Consider the following 11,329-nt stretch of genomic DNA (forward strand, 5'->3'; position numbering starts at 1 on the left):
CACGCGGAAGACCGGGGTTCGATTCCCCGACGGGGAGCTCTTTCCTCTTCTATGCCCACGGGACCATCATACCGAAATGTGTTCTTTCCGTGATGTCCTCACGTGGCAACACATGTCAGCTCAGTTTGGGAAAGTCTCTGACGATGATTTCCGTAGTGCTTTCTCAAGGTTTCCGTAGTGTAGTGGTCATCACATTCGCTTCACACAGCTTTCGGCATTCATTAAATGTGTATATGTCAACTGATCCCAATGAGAGCGTATTTCAGAGTATTTCAGCTGCTGTTGAAAGACATAACTGAAGACCTCCTCTCTTGAGTTTGATTCAGATGGGGAATACGCCCAAGAAGAGAGCCTTCAGAAGCTCTTTGTCAGCCAGACATGTGGTATCAACGGAAATCAGACATCGACAGTCTGGAGAGAAATCAACAAAGTTGAGAAATGGAGTGCAGCTGATTTTTGAAAAGGACTATCACAATCAGTAGATACTGGTAAAGGCTGCATCCCCCAGTCGACCACTTGTCAAGGTACTGTTCTGTAGTGTTCAAAAGCAAACTTTCAAAGTCTCCATGAAACAAATTTTGCTGACCCTTATCTTGATCAACAAAAATCAAATAGATGGCAACCGCAACTGGATTGAATTAACTTTTTCTGGATTTGTACAATAGAGAACTCAAAGACTGACAAACATTGTATTTAAGTGGCAAACCAATGTAGTTCGAGTCAGTAGATTAGCTTCTGCGATCCTCAGTTGTGCAATTGCTGTGGCACTGTTCAAACTGGAGACCATATTGTGTCATAGTCACTTTATCGGACACACCCCAGATAGATAGATAGATAGATAGATAGATAGATAGATAGATAGATAGATAGATAGATAGATAGATAGATAGATACCTTTTTACCTTGGTACATCACAATAAGATCAATGTGAATGTTAGCTAAATTCGCCGCAATCTAATCAAACGTTCATGTTTCTGGACACTGTCGACAACACCACGTAGCATAACTTAAGCCAGTTGTTAAGAAAAAAAATACATATGATTAAGGAGAATGAATTCACTATTTGAAGAAAAGTGCCCCCACTTACTTTGAGAAGTTCGACAAGTTCTCCTTACTGCTGTTCCAAGCGGGAAACAGCATCCCCAAAATCCTCCTTGTGGTCAAAAATATATTACATCCATAGTGGTAAACACTACAATAGGCAATGCATTGGAAAAGTTAATGAAGTTAGGGACTACTATCCGCGCTGCTCGTACAGAAGACTGGGCTTCCATTTCACAATAGGAAACTCTTTCGTTTTCTGTGCCCATGGGTCCTTCATATGAAAATGTGACCTTTTGCTCCCTCCTGTCAAAACACACATTTATTGCTACCAGGCTCGTTGTATTTCGTGAAAATCTCCCATCTCAGTTACTTCATCAAGGTTTCCGTAGTGTAGTGGTCATCACGTTCGCCTAACACGCGAAAGGTCCTCGGCTCGAAACCGAGTGGAAACAGCAGTGCTTCTAAAGTGTGCATGGGGAAACTTTTTGCTGACCCTTGCCTTGATCAACAAAGAATGGGATGGATGGACTTTGACAACCAGAACTGGATTCAAACTGCTTTTTCGGTATTTGTTAAACAGATAACTCAAAGACTGAGAAAATGTGTACTGAAATGGCAAACCATTGTTGTACCAGTCAGTAAATTAGCTTCTCCGAACCTCTGGCTGTTGCATTTTACAAACTGGAGACCATAGTCTGTCATAGTCATTTGGCCTGACTTATCTCATCCTTGCTGAAAGACCACAGTAAGAGCATTTGTCTTCCTGAGGCCATCACTTTGCGGGGGAGACCTGTCCTGAAGTGGATAGTCTTTCTTTATTTTCATGGCCTCATCTGAAGGTTCCTGTTGCAGATGGCCTGATGGGGCCTTTCCGAATGTAACTTTCCTGGGAAAAAATGTATGATCTTCTTCATTATCTGAGTGAGGACCCCCTGGGGTAGGTATTCACTCCGACATTCACTCTGAATGAGTGCACCTGTTGCAATGTCTGAAATAGACAGACAGTCTGCCATATTTTCGTGCCATGCCTCCTAATAGGCCAGGGCAGTCCTCGTTAGTATAATGGACAGTATCTCCGCCTGTCACGCGGAAGACCGGGGTTCGATTCCCCGACGGGGAGCTCTTTCCTCTTCTATGCCCACGGGACCATCATACCGAAATGTGTTCTTTCCGTGATGTCCTCACGTGGCAACACATGTCAGCTCAGTTTGGGAAAGTCTCTGACGATGATTTCCGTAGTGCTTTCTCAAGGTTTCCGTAGTGTAGTGGTCATCACATTCGCTTCACACAGCTTTCGGCATTCATTAAATGTGTGTATGTCAACTGATCCCAATGAGAGCGTATTTCAGAGTATTTCAGCTGCTGTTGAAAGACATAACTGAAGACCTCCTCTCTTGAGTTTGATTCAGATGGGGAATACGCCCAAGAAGAGAGCCTTCAGAAGCTCTTTGTCAGCCAGACATGTGGTATCAACGGAAATCAGACATCGACAGTCTGGAGAGAAATCAACAAAGTTGAGAAATGGAGTGCAGCTGATTTTTGAAAAGGACTATCACAATCAGTAGATACTGGTAAAGGCTGCATCCCCCAGTCGACCACTTGTCAAGGTACTGTTCTGTAGTGTTCAAAAGCAAACTTTCAAAGTCTCCATGAAACAAATTTTGCTGACCCTTATCTTGATCAACAAAAATCAAATAGATGGCAACCACAACTGGATTGAATTAATTTTTTCTGGATTTGTACAATAGAGAACTCAAAGACTGACAAACATTGTATTTAAGTGGCAAACCAATGTAGTTCGAGTCAGTAGATTAGCTTCTGCGATCCTCAGTTGTGCAATTGCTGTTGCACTGTTCAAACTGGAGACCATATTGTGTCATAGTCACTTTATCGGACACACCCCAGATAGATAGATAGATAGATAGATAGATAGATAGATAGATAGATAGATAGATAGATAGATAGATAGATAGATAGATACCTTTTTACCTTGATACATCACAATAAGATCAATGTGAATGTTAGCTAAATTCGCCGCAATCTAATCAAACGTTCATGTTTCTGGACACTGTCGACAACACCACGTAGCATAACTTAAGCCAGTTGTTAAGAAAAAAAATACATATGATTAAGGAGAATGAATTCACTATTTGAAGAAAAGTGCCCCCACTTACTTTGAGAAGTTCGACAAGTTCTCCTTACTGCTGTTCCAAGCGGGAAACAGCACCCCCAAAATCCTCCTTGTGGTCAAAAATATATTACATCCATAGTGGTAAACACTACAATAGGCAATGCATTGGAAAAGTTAATGAAGTTAGGGACTACTATCCGCGCTGCTCGTACAGAAGACTGGGCTTCCATTTCACAATAGGAAACTCTTTCGTTTTCTGTGCCCATGGGTCCTTCATATGAAAATGTGACCTTTTGCTCCCTCCTGTCAAAACACACATTTATTGCTACCAGGCTCGTTGTATTTCGTGAAAATCTCCCATCTCAGTTACTTCATCAACGTTTCCGTAGTGTAGTGGTCATCACGTTCGCCTAACACGCGAAAGGTCCTCGGCTCGAAACCGAGCGGAAACAGCAGTGCTTCTAAAGTGTGCATGGGGAAACTTTTTGCTGACCCTTGCCTTGATCAACAAAGAATGGGATGGATGGACTTTGACAACCAGAACTGTATTCAAACTGCTTTTTCGGTATTTGTTAAACAGATAACTCAAAGACTGAGAAAATGTGTACTGAAGTGGCAAACCATTGTTGTACCAGTCAGTAAATTAGCTTCTCCGAACCTCTGGCTGTTGCATTTTACAAACTGGAGACCATAGTCTGTCATAGTCATTTGGCCTGACTTATCCCATCCTTGCTGAAAGACCTGAGTAAGAGCATTTGTCTTCCTGAGGCCATCACTTTGCGGGGGAGACCTGTCCTGAAGTGGATAGTCTTTCTTTATTTTCATGGCCTCATCTGAAGGTTCCTGTTGCAGATGGCCTGATGGGGCCTTTCCGAATGTAACTTTCCTGGGAAAAAATGTATGATCTTCTACATTATCTGAGTGAGGACCCCCTGGGGTAGGTATTCACTCCGACATTCACTCTGAATGAGTGCACCTGTTGCAATGTCTGAAATAGACAGACAGTCTGCCATATTTTTGTGCCATGCCTCCTGATAGGCCAGTATAGTTAGTATACTCGTTAGTATAATGGACAGTATCTCCGCCTGTCACGCGGAAGACCGGGGTTCGATTCCCCGACGGGGAGCTCTTTCCTCTTCTATGCCCACGGGACCATCATACCGAAATGTGTTCTTTCCGTGATGTCCTCACGTGGCAACACATGTCAGCTCAGTTTGGGAAAGTCTCTGACAATGATTTCCGTAGTGCTTTCTCAAGGTTTCCGTAGTGTCGTGGTCATCACATTCGCTTCACACAGCTTCCACAGCTTTCGGCATTCATTAAATGTGTGTATGTCAACTGATCCCAATGAGAGCGTATTTCAGAGTATTTCAGCTGCTGTTGAAAGACATAACTGAAGACCTCCTCTCTTGAGTTTGATTCAGATGGGGAATACGCCCAAGAAGAGAGCCTTCAGAAGCTCTTTGTCAGCCAGACATGTGGTATCAACGGAAATCAGACATCGACAGTCTGGAGAGAAATCAACAAAGTTGAGAAATGGAGTGCAGCTGATTTTTGAAAAGGACTATCACAATCAGTAGATACTGGTAAAGGCTGCATACCCCAGTCGACCACTTGTCAAGGTACTGTTCTGTAGTGTTCAAAAGCAAACTTTCAAAGTCTCCATGAAACAAATTTTGCTGACCCTTATCTTGATCAACAAAAATCAAATAGATGGCAACCGCAACTGGATTGAATTAACTTTTTCTGGATTTGTACAATAGAGAACTCAAAGACTGACAAACATTGTATTTAAGTGGCAAACCAATGTAGTTCGAGTCAGTAGATTAGCTTCTGCGATCCTCAGTTGTGCAATTGCTGTTGCACTGTTCAAACTGGAGACCATATTGTGTCATAGTCACTTTATCGGACACACCCCAGATAGATAGATAGATAGATAGATAGATAGATAGATAGATAGATAGATAGATAGATAGATACCTTTTTACCTTGATACATCACAATAAGATCAATGTGAATGTTAGCTAAATTCGCCGCAATCTAATCAAACGTTCATGTTTCTGGACACTGTCGACAACACCACGTAGCATAACTTAAGCCAGTTGTTAAGAAAAAAAATACATATGATTAAGGAGAATGAATTCACTATTTGAAGAAAAGTGCCCCCACTTACTTTGAGAAGTTCGACAAGTTCTCCTTACTGCTGTTCCAAGCGGGAAACAGCATCCCCAAAATCCTCCTTGTGGTCAAAAATATATTACATCCATAGTGGTAAACACTACAATAGGCAATGCATTGGAAAAGTTAATGAAGTTAGGGACTACTATCCGCGCTGCTCGTACAGAAGACTGGGCTTCCATTTCACAATAGGAAACTCTTTCGTTTTCTGTGCCCATGGGTCCTTCATATGAAAATGTGACCTTTTGCTCCCTCCTGTCAAAACACACATTTATTGCTACCAGGCTCGTTGTATTTCGTGAAAATCTCCCATCTCAGTTACTTCATCAACGTTTCCGTAGTGTAGTGGTCATCACGTTCGCCTAACACGCGAAAGGTCCTCGGCTCGAAACCGAGCGGAAACAGCAGTGCTTCTAAAGTGTGCATGGGGAAACTTTTTGCTGACCCTTGCCTTGATCAACAAAGAATGGGATGGATGGACTTTGACAACCAGAACTGTATTCAAACTGCTTTTTCGGTATTTGTTAAACAGATAACTCAAAGACTGAGAAAATGTGTACTGAAGTGGCAAACCATTGTTGTACCAGTCAGTAAATTAGCTTCTCCGAACCTCTGGCTGTTGCATTTTACAAACTGGAGACCATAGTCTGTCATAGTCATTTGGCCTGACTTATCCCATCCTTGCTGAAAGACCACAGTAAGAGCATTTGTCTTCCTGAGGCCATCACTTTGCGGGGGAGACCTGTCCTGAAGTGGATAGTCTTTCTTTATTTTCATGGCCTCATCTGAAGGTTCCTGTTGCAGATGGCCTGATGGGGCCTTTCCGAATGTAACTTTCCTGGGAAAAAATGTATGATCTTCTACATTATCTGAGTGAGGACCCCCTGGGGTAGGTATTCACTCCGACATTCACTCTGAATGAGTGCACCTGTTGCAATGTCTGAAATAGACAGACAGTCTGCCATATTTTTGTGCCATGCCTCCTGATAGGCCAGTATAGTTAGTATACTCGTTAGTATAATGGACAGTATCTCCGCCTGTCACGCGGAAGACCGGGGTTCGATTCCCCGACGGGGAGCTCTTTCCTCTTCTATGCCCACGGGACCATCATACCGAAATGTGTTCTTTCCGTGATGTCCTCACGTGGCAACACATGTCAGCTCAGTTTGGGAAAGTCTCTGACAATGATTTCCGTAGTGCTTTCTCAAGGTTTCCGTAGTGTCGTGGTCATCACATTCGCTTCACACAGCTTCCACAGCTTTCGGCATTCATTAAATGTGTGTATGTCAACTGATCCCAATGAGAGCGTATTTCAGAGTATTTCAGCTGCTGTTGAAAGACATAACTGAAGACCTCCTCTCTTGAGTTTGATTCAGATGGGGAATACGCCCAAGAAGAGAGCCTTCAGAAGCTCTTTGTCAGCCAGACATGTGGTATCAACGGAAATCAGACATCGACAGTCTGGAGAGAAATCAACAAAGTTGAGAAATGGAGTGCAGCTGATTTTTGAAAAGGACTATCACAATCAGTAGATACTGGTAAAGGCTGCATACCCCAGTCGACCACTTGTCAAGGTACTGTTCTGTAGTGTTCAAAAGCAAACTTTCAAAGTCTCCATGAAACAAATTTTGCTGACCCTTATCTTGATCAACAAAAATCAAATAGATGGCAACCGCAACTGGATTGAATTAACTTTTTCTGGATTTGTACAATAGAGAACTCAAAGACTGACAAACATTGTATTTAAGTGGCAAACCAATGTAGTTCGAGTCAGTAGATTAGCTTCTGCGATCCTCAGTTGTGCAATTGCTGTTGCACTGTTCAAACTGGAGACCATATTGTGTCATAGTCACTTTATCGGACACACCCCAGATAGATAGATAGATAGATAGATAGATAGATAGATAGATAGATAGATAGATAGATAGATAGATAGATAGATAGATAGATAGATAGATAGATAGATAGATAGATAGATAGATAGATACCTTTTTACCTTGATACATCACAATAAGATCAATGTGAATGTTAGCTAAATTCGCCGCAATCTAATCAAACGTTCATGTTTCTGGACACTGTCGACAACACCACGTAGCATAACTTAAGCCAGTTGTTAAGAAAAAAAATACATATGATTAAGGAGAATGAATTCACTATTTGAAGAAAAGTGCCCCCACTTACTTTGAGAAGTTCGACAAGTTCTCCTTACTGCTGTTCCAAGCGGGAAACAGCATCCCCAAAATCCTCCTTGTGGTCAAAAATATATTACATCCATAGTGGTAAACACTACAATAGGCAATGCATTGGAAAAGTTAATGAAGTTAGGGACTACTATCCGCGCTGCTCGTACAGAAGACTGGGCTTCCATTTCACAATAGGAAACTCTTTCGTTTTCTGTGCCCATGGGTCCTTCATATGAAAATGTGACCTTTTGCTCCCTCCTGTCAAAACACACATTTATTGCTACCAGGCTCGTTGTATTTCGTGAAAATCTCCCATCTCAGTTACTTCATCAACGTTTCCGTAGTGTAGTGGTCATCACGTTCGCCTAACACGCGAAAGGTCCTCGGCTCGAAACCGAGCGGAAACAGCAGTGCTTCTAAAGTGTGCATGGGGAAACTTTTTGCTGACCCTTGCCTTGATCAACAAAGAATGGGATGGATGGACTTTGACAACCAGAACTGTATTCAAACTGCTTTTTCGGTATTTGTTAAACAGATAACTCAAAGACTGAGAAAATGTGTACTGAAGTGGCAAACCATTGTTGTACCAGTCAGTAAATTAGCTTCTCCGAACCTCTGGCTGTTGCATTTTACAAACTGGAGACCATAGTCTGTCATAGTCATTTGGCCTGACTTATCCCATCCTTGCTGAAAGACCACAGTAAGAGCATTTGTCTTCCTGAGGCCATCACTTTGCGGGGGAGACCTGTCCTGAAGTGGATAGTCTTTCTTTATTTTCATGGCCTCATCTGAAGGTTCCTGTTGCAGATGGCCTGATGGGGCCTTTCCGAATGTAACTTTCCTGGGAAAAAATGTATGATCTTCTACATTATCTGAGTGAGGACCCCCTGGGGTAGGTATTCACTCCGACATTCACTCTGAATGAGTGCACCTGTTGCAATGTCTGAAATAGACAGACAGTCTGCCATATTTTTGTGCCATGCCTCCTGATAGGCCAGTATAGTTAGTATACTCGTTAGTATAATGGACAGTATCTCCGCCTGTCACGCGGAAGACCGGGGTTCGATTCCCCGACGGGGAGCTCTTTCCTCTTCTATGCCCACGGGACCATCATACCGAAATGTGTTCTTTCCGTGATGTCCTCACGTGGCAACACATGTCAGCTCAGTTTGGGAAAGTCTCTGACAATGATTTCCGTAGTGCTTTCTCAAGGTTTCCGTAGTGTCGTGGTCATCACATTCGCTTCACACAGCTTCCACAGCTTTCGGCATTCATTAAATGTGTGTATGTCAACTGATCCCAATGAGAGCGTATTTCAGAGTATTTCAGCTGCTGTTGAAAGACATAACTGAAGACCTCCTCTCTTGAGTTGGATTCAGATGGGGAATACGCCCAAGAAGAGAGCCTTCAGAAGCTCTTTGTCAGCCAGACATGTGGTATCAACGGAAATCAGACATCGACAGTCTGGAGAGAAATCAACAAAGTTGAGAAATGGAGTGCAGCTGATTTTTGAAAAGGACTATCACAATCAGTAGATACTGGTAAAGGCTGCATACCCCAGTCGACCACTTGTCAAGGTACTGTTCTGTAGTGTTCAAAAGCAAACTTTCAAAGTCTCCATGAAACAAATTTTGCTGACCCTTATCTTGATCAACAAAAATCAAATAGATGGCAACCGCAACTGGATTGAATTAACTTTTTCTGGATTTGTACAATAGAGAACTCAAAGACTGACAAACATTGTATTTAAGTGGCAAACCAATGTAGTTCGAGTCAGTAGATTAGCTTCTGCGATCCTCAGTTGTGCAATTGCTGTTGCACTGTTCAAACTGGAGACCATATTGTGTCATAGTCACTTTATCGGACACACCCCAGATAGATAGATAGATAGATAGATAGATAGATAGATAGATAGATAGATAGATAGATAGATAGATAGATAGATAGATACCTTTTTACCTTGATACATCACAATAAGATCAATGTGAATGTTAGCTAAATTCGCCGCAATCTAATCAAACGTTCATGTTTCTGGACACTGTCGACAACACCACGTAGCATAACTTAAGCCAGTTGTTAAGAAAAAAAATACATATGATTAAGGAGAATGAATTCACTATTTGAAGAAAAGTGCCCCCACTTACTTTGAGAAGTTCGACAAGTTCTCCTTACTGCTGTTCCAAGCGGGAAACAGCATCCCCAAAATCCTCCTTGTGGTCAAAAATATATTACATCCATAGTGGTAAACACTACAATAGGCAATGCATTGGAAAAGTTAATGAAGTTAGGGACTACTATCCGCGCTGCTCGTACAGAAGACTGGGCTTCCATTTCACAATAGGAAACTCTTTCGTTTTCTGTGCCCATGGGTCCTTCATATGAAAATGTGACCTTTTGCTCCCTCCTGTCAAAACACACATTTATTGCTACCAGGCTCGTTGTATTTCGTGAAAATCTCCCATCTCAGTTACTTCATCAACGTTTCCGTAGTGTAGTGGTCATCACGTTCGCCTAACACGCGAAAGGTCCTCGGCTCGAAACCGAGCGGAAACAGCAGTGCTTCTAAAGTGTGCATGGGGAAACTTTTTGCTGACCCTTGCCTTGATCAACAAAGAATGGGATGGATGGACTTTGACAACCAGAACTGTATTCAAACTGCTTTTTCGGTATTTGTTAAACAGATAACTCAAAGACTGAGAAAATGTGTACTGAAGTGGCAAACCATTGTTGTACCAGTCAGTAAATTAGCTTCTCCGAACCTCTGGCTGTTGCATTTTACAAACTGGAGACCATAGTCTGTCATAGTCATTTGGCCTGACTTATCCCATCCTTGCTGAAAGACCACAGTAAGAGCATTTGTCTTCCTGAGGCCATCACTTTGCGGGGGAGACCTGTCCTGAAGTGGATAGTCTTTCTTTATTTTCATGGCCTCATCTGAAGGTTCCTGTTGCAGATGGCCTGATGGGGCCTTTCCGAATGTAACTTTCCTGGGAAAAAATGTATGATCTTCTACATTATCTGAGTGAGGACCCCCTGGGGTAGGTATTCACTCCGACATTCACTCTGAATGAGTGCACCTGTTGCAATGTCTGAAATAGACAGACAGTCTGCCATATTTTTGTGCCATGCCTCCTAATAGGCCAGGGCAGTCCTGTTAGTATAATGGACAGTATCTCCGCCTGTCACGCGGAAGACCGGGGTTCGATTCCCCGACGGGGAGCTCTTTCCTCTTCTATGCCCACGGGACCATCATACCGAAATGTGTTCTTTCCGTGATGTCCTCACGTGGCAACACATGTCAGCTCAGTTTGGGAAAGTCTCTGACAATGATTTCCGTAGTGCTTTCTCAAGGTTTCCGTAGTGTCGTGGTCATCACATTCGCTTCACACAGCTTCCACAGCTTTCGGCATTCATTAAATGTGTGTATGTCAACTGATCCCAATGAGAGCGTATTTCAGAGTATTTCAGCTGCTGTTGAAAGACATAACTGAAGACCTCCTCTCTTGAGTTTGATTCAGATGGGGAATACGCCCAAGAAGAGAGCCTTCAGAAGCTCTTTGTCAGCCAGACATGTGGTATCAACGGAAATCAGACATCGACAGTCTGGAGAGAAATCAACAAAGTTGAGAAATGGAGTGCAGCTGATTTTTGAAAAGGACTATCACAATCAGTAGATACTGGTAAAGGCTGCATACCCCAGTCGACCACTTGTCAAGGTACTGTTCTGTAGTGTTCAAAAGCAAACTTTCAAAGTCTCCATGAAACAAATTTTGCTGACCCTTATCTTGATCAA

The sequence above is a fragment of the Microchirus variegatus genome (assembly GCF_963457635.1).
Source record: "Microchirus variegatus genome assembly, chromosome: 12".
Taxonomy (NCBI): Eukaryota; Metazoa; Chordata; class Actinopteri; order Pleuronectiformes; family Soleidae; genus Microchirus; species Microchirus variegatus.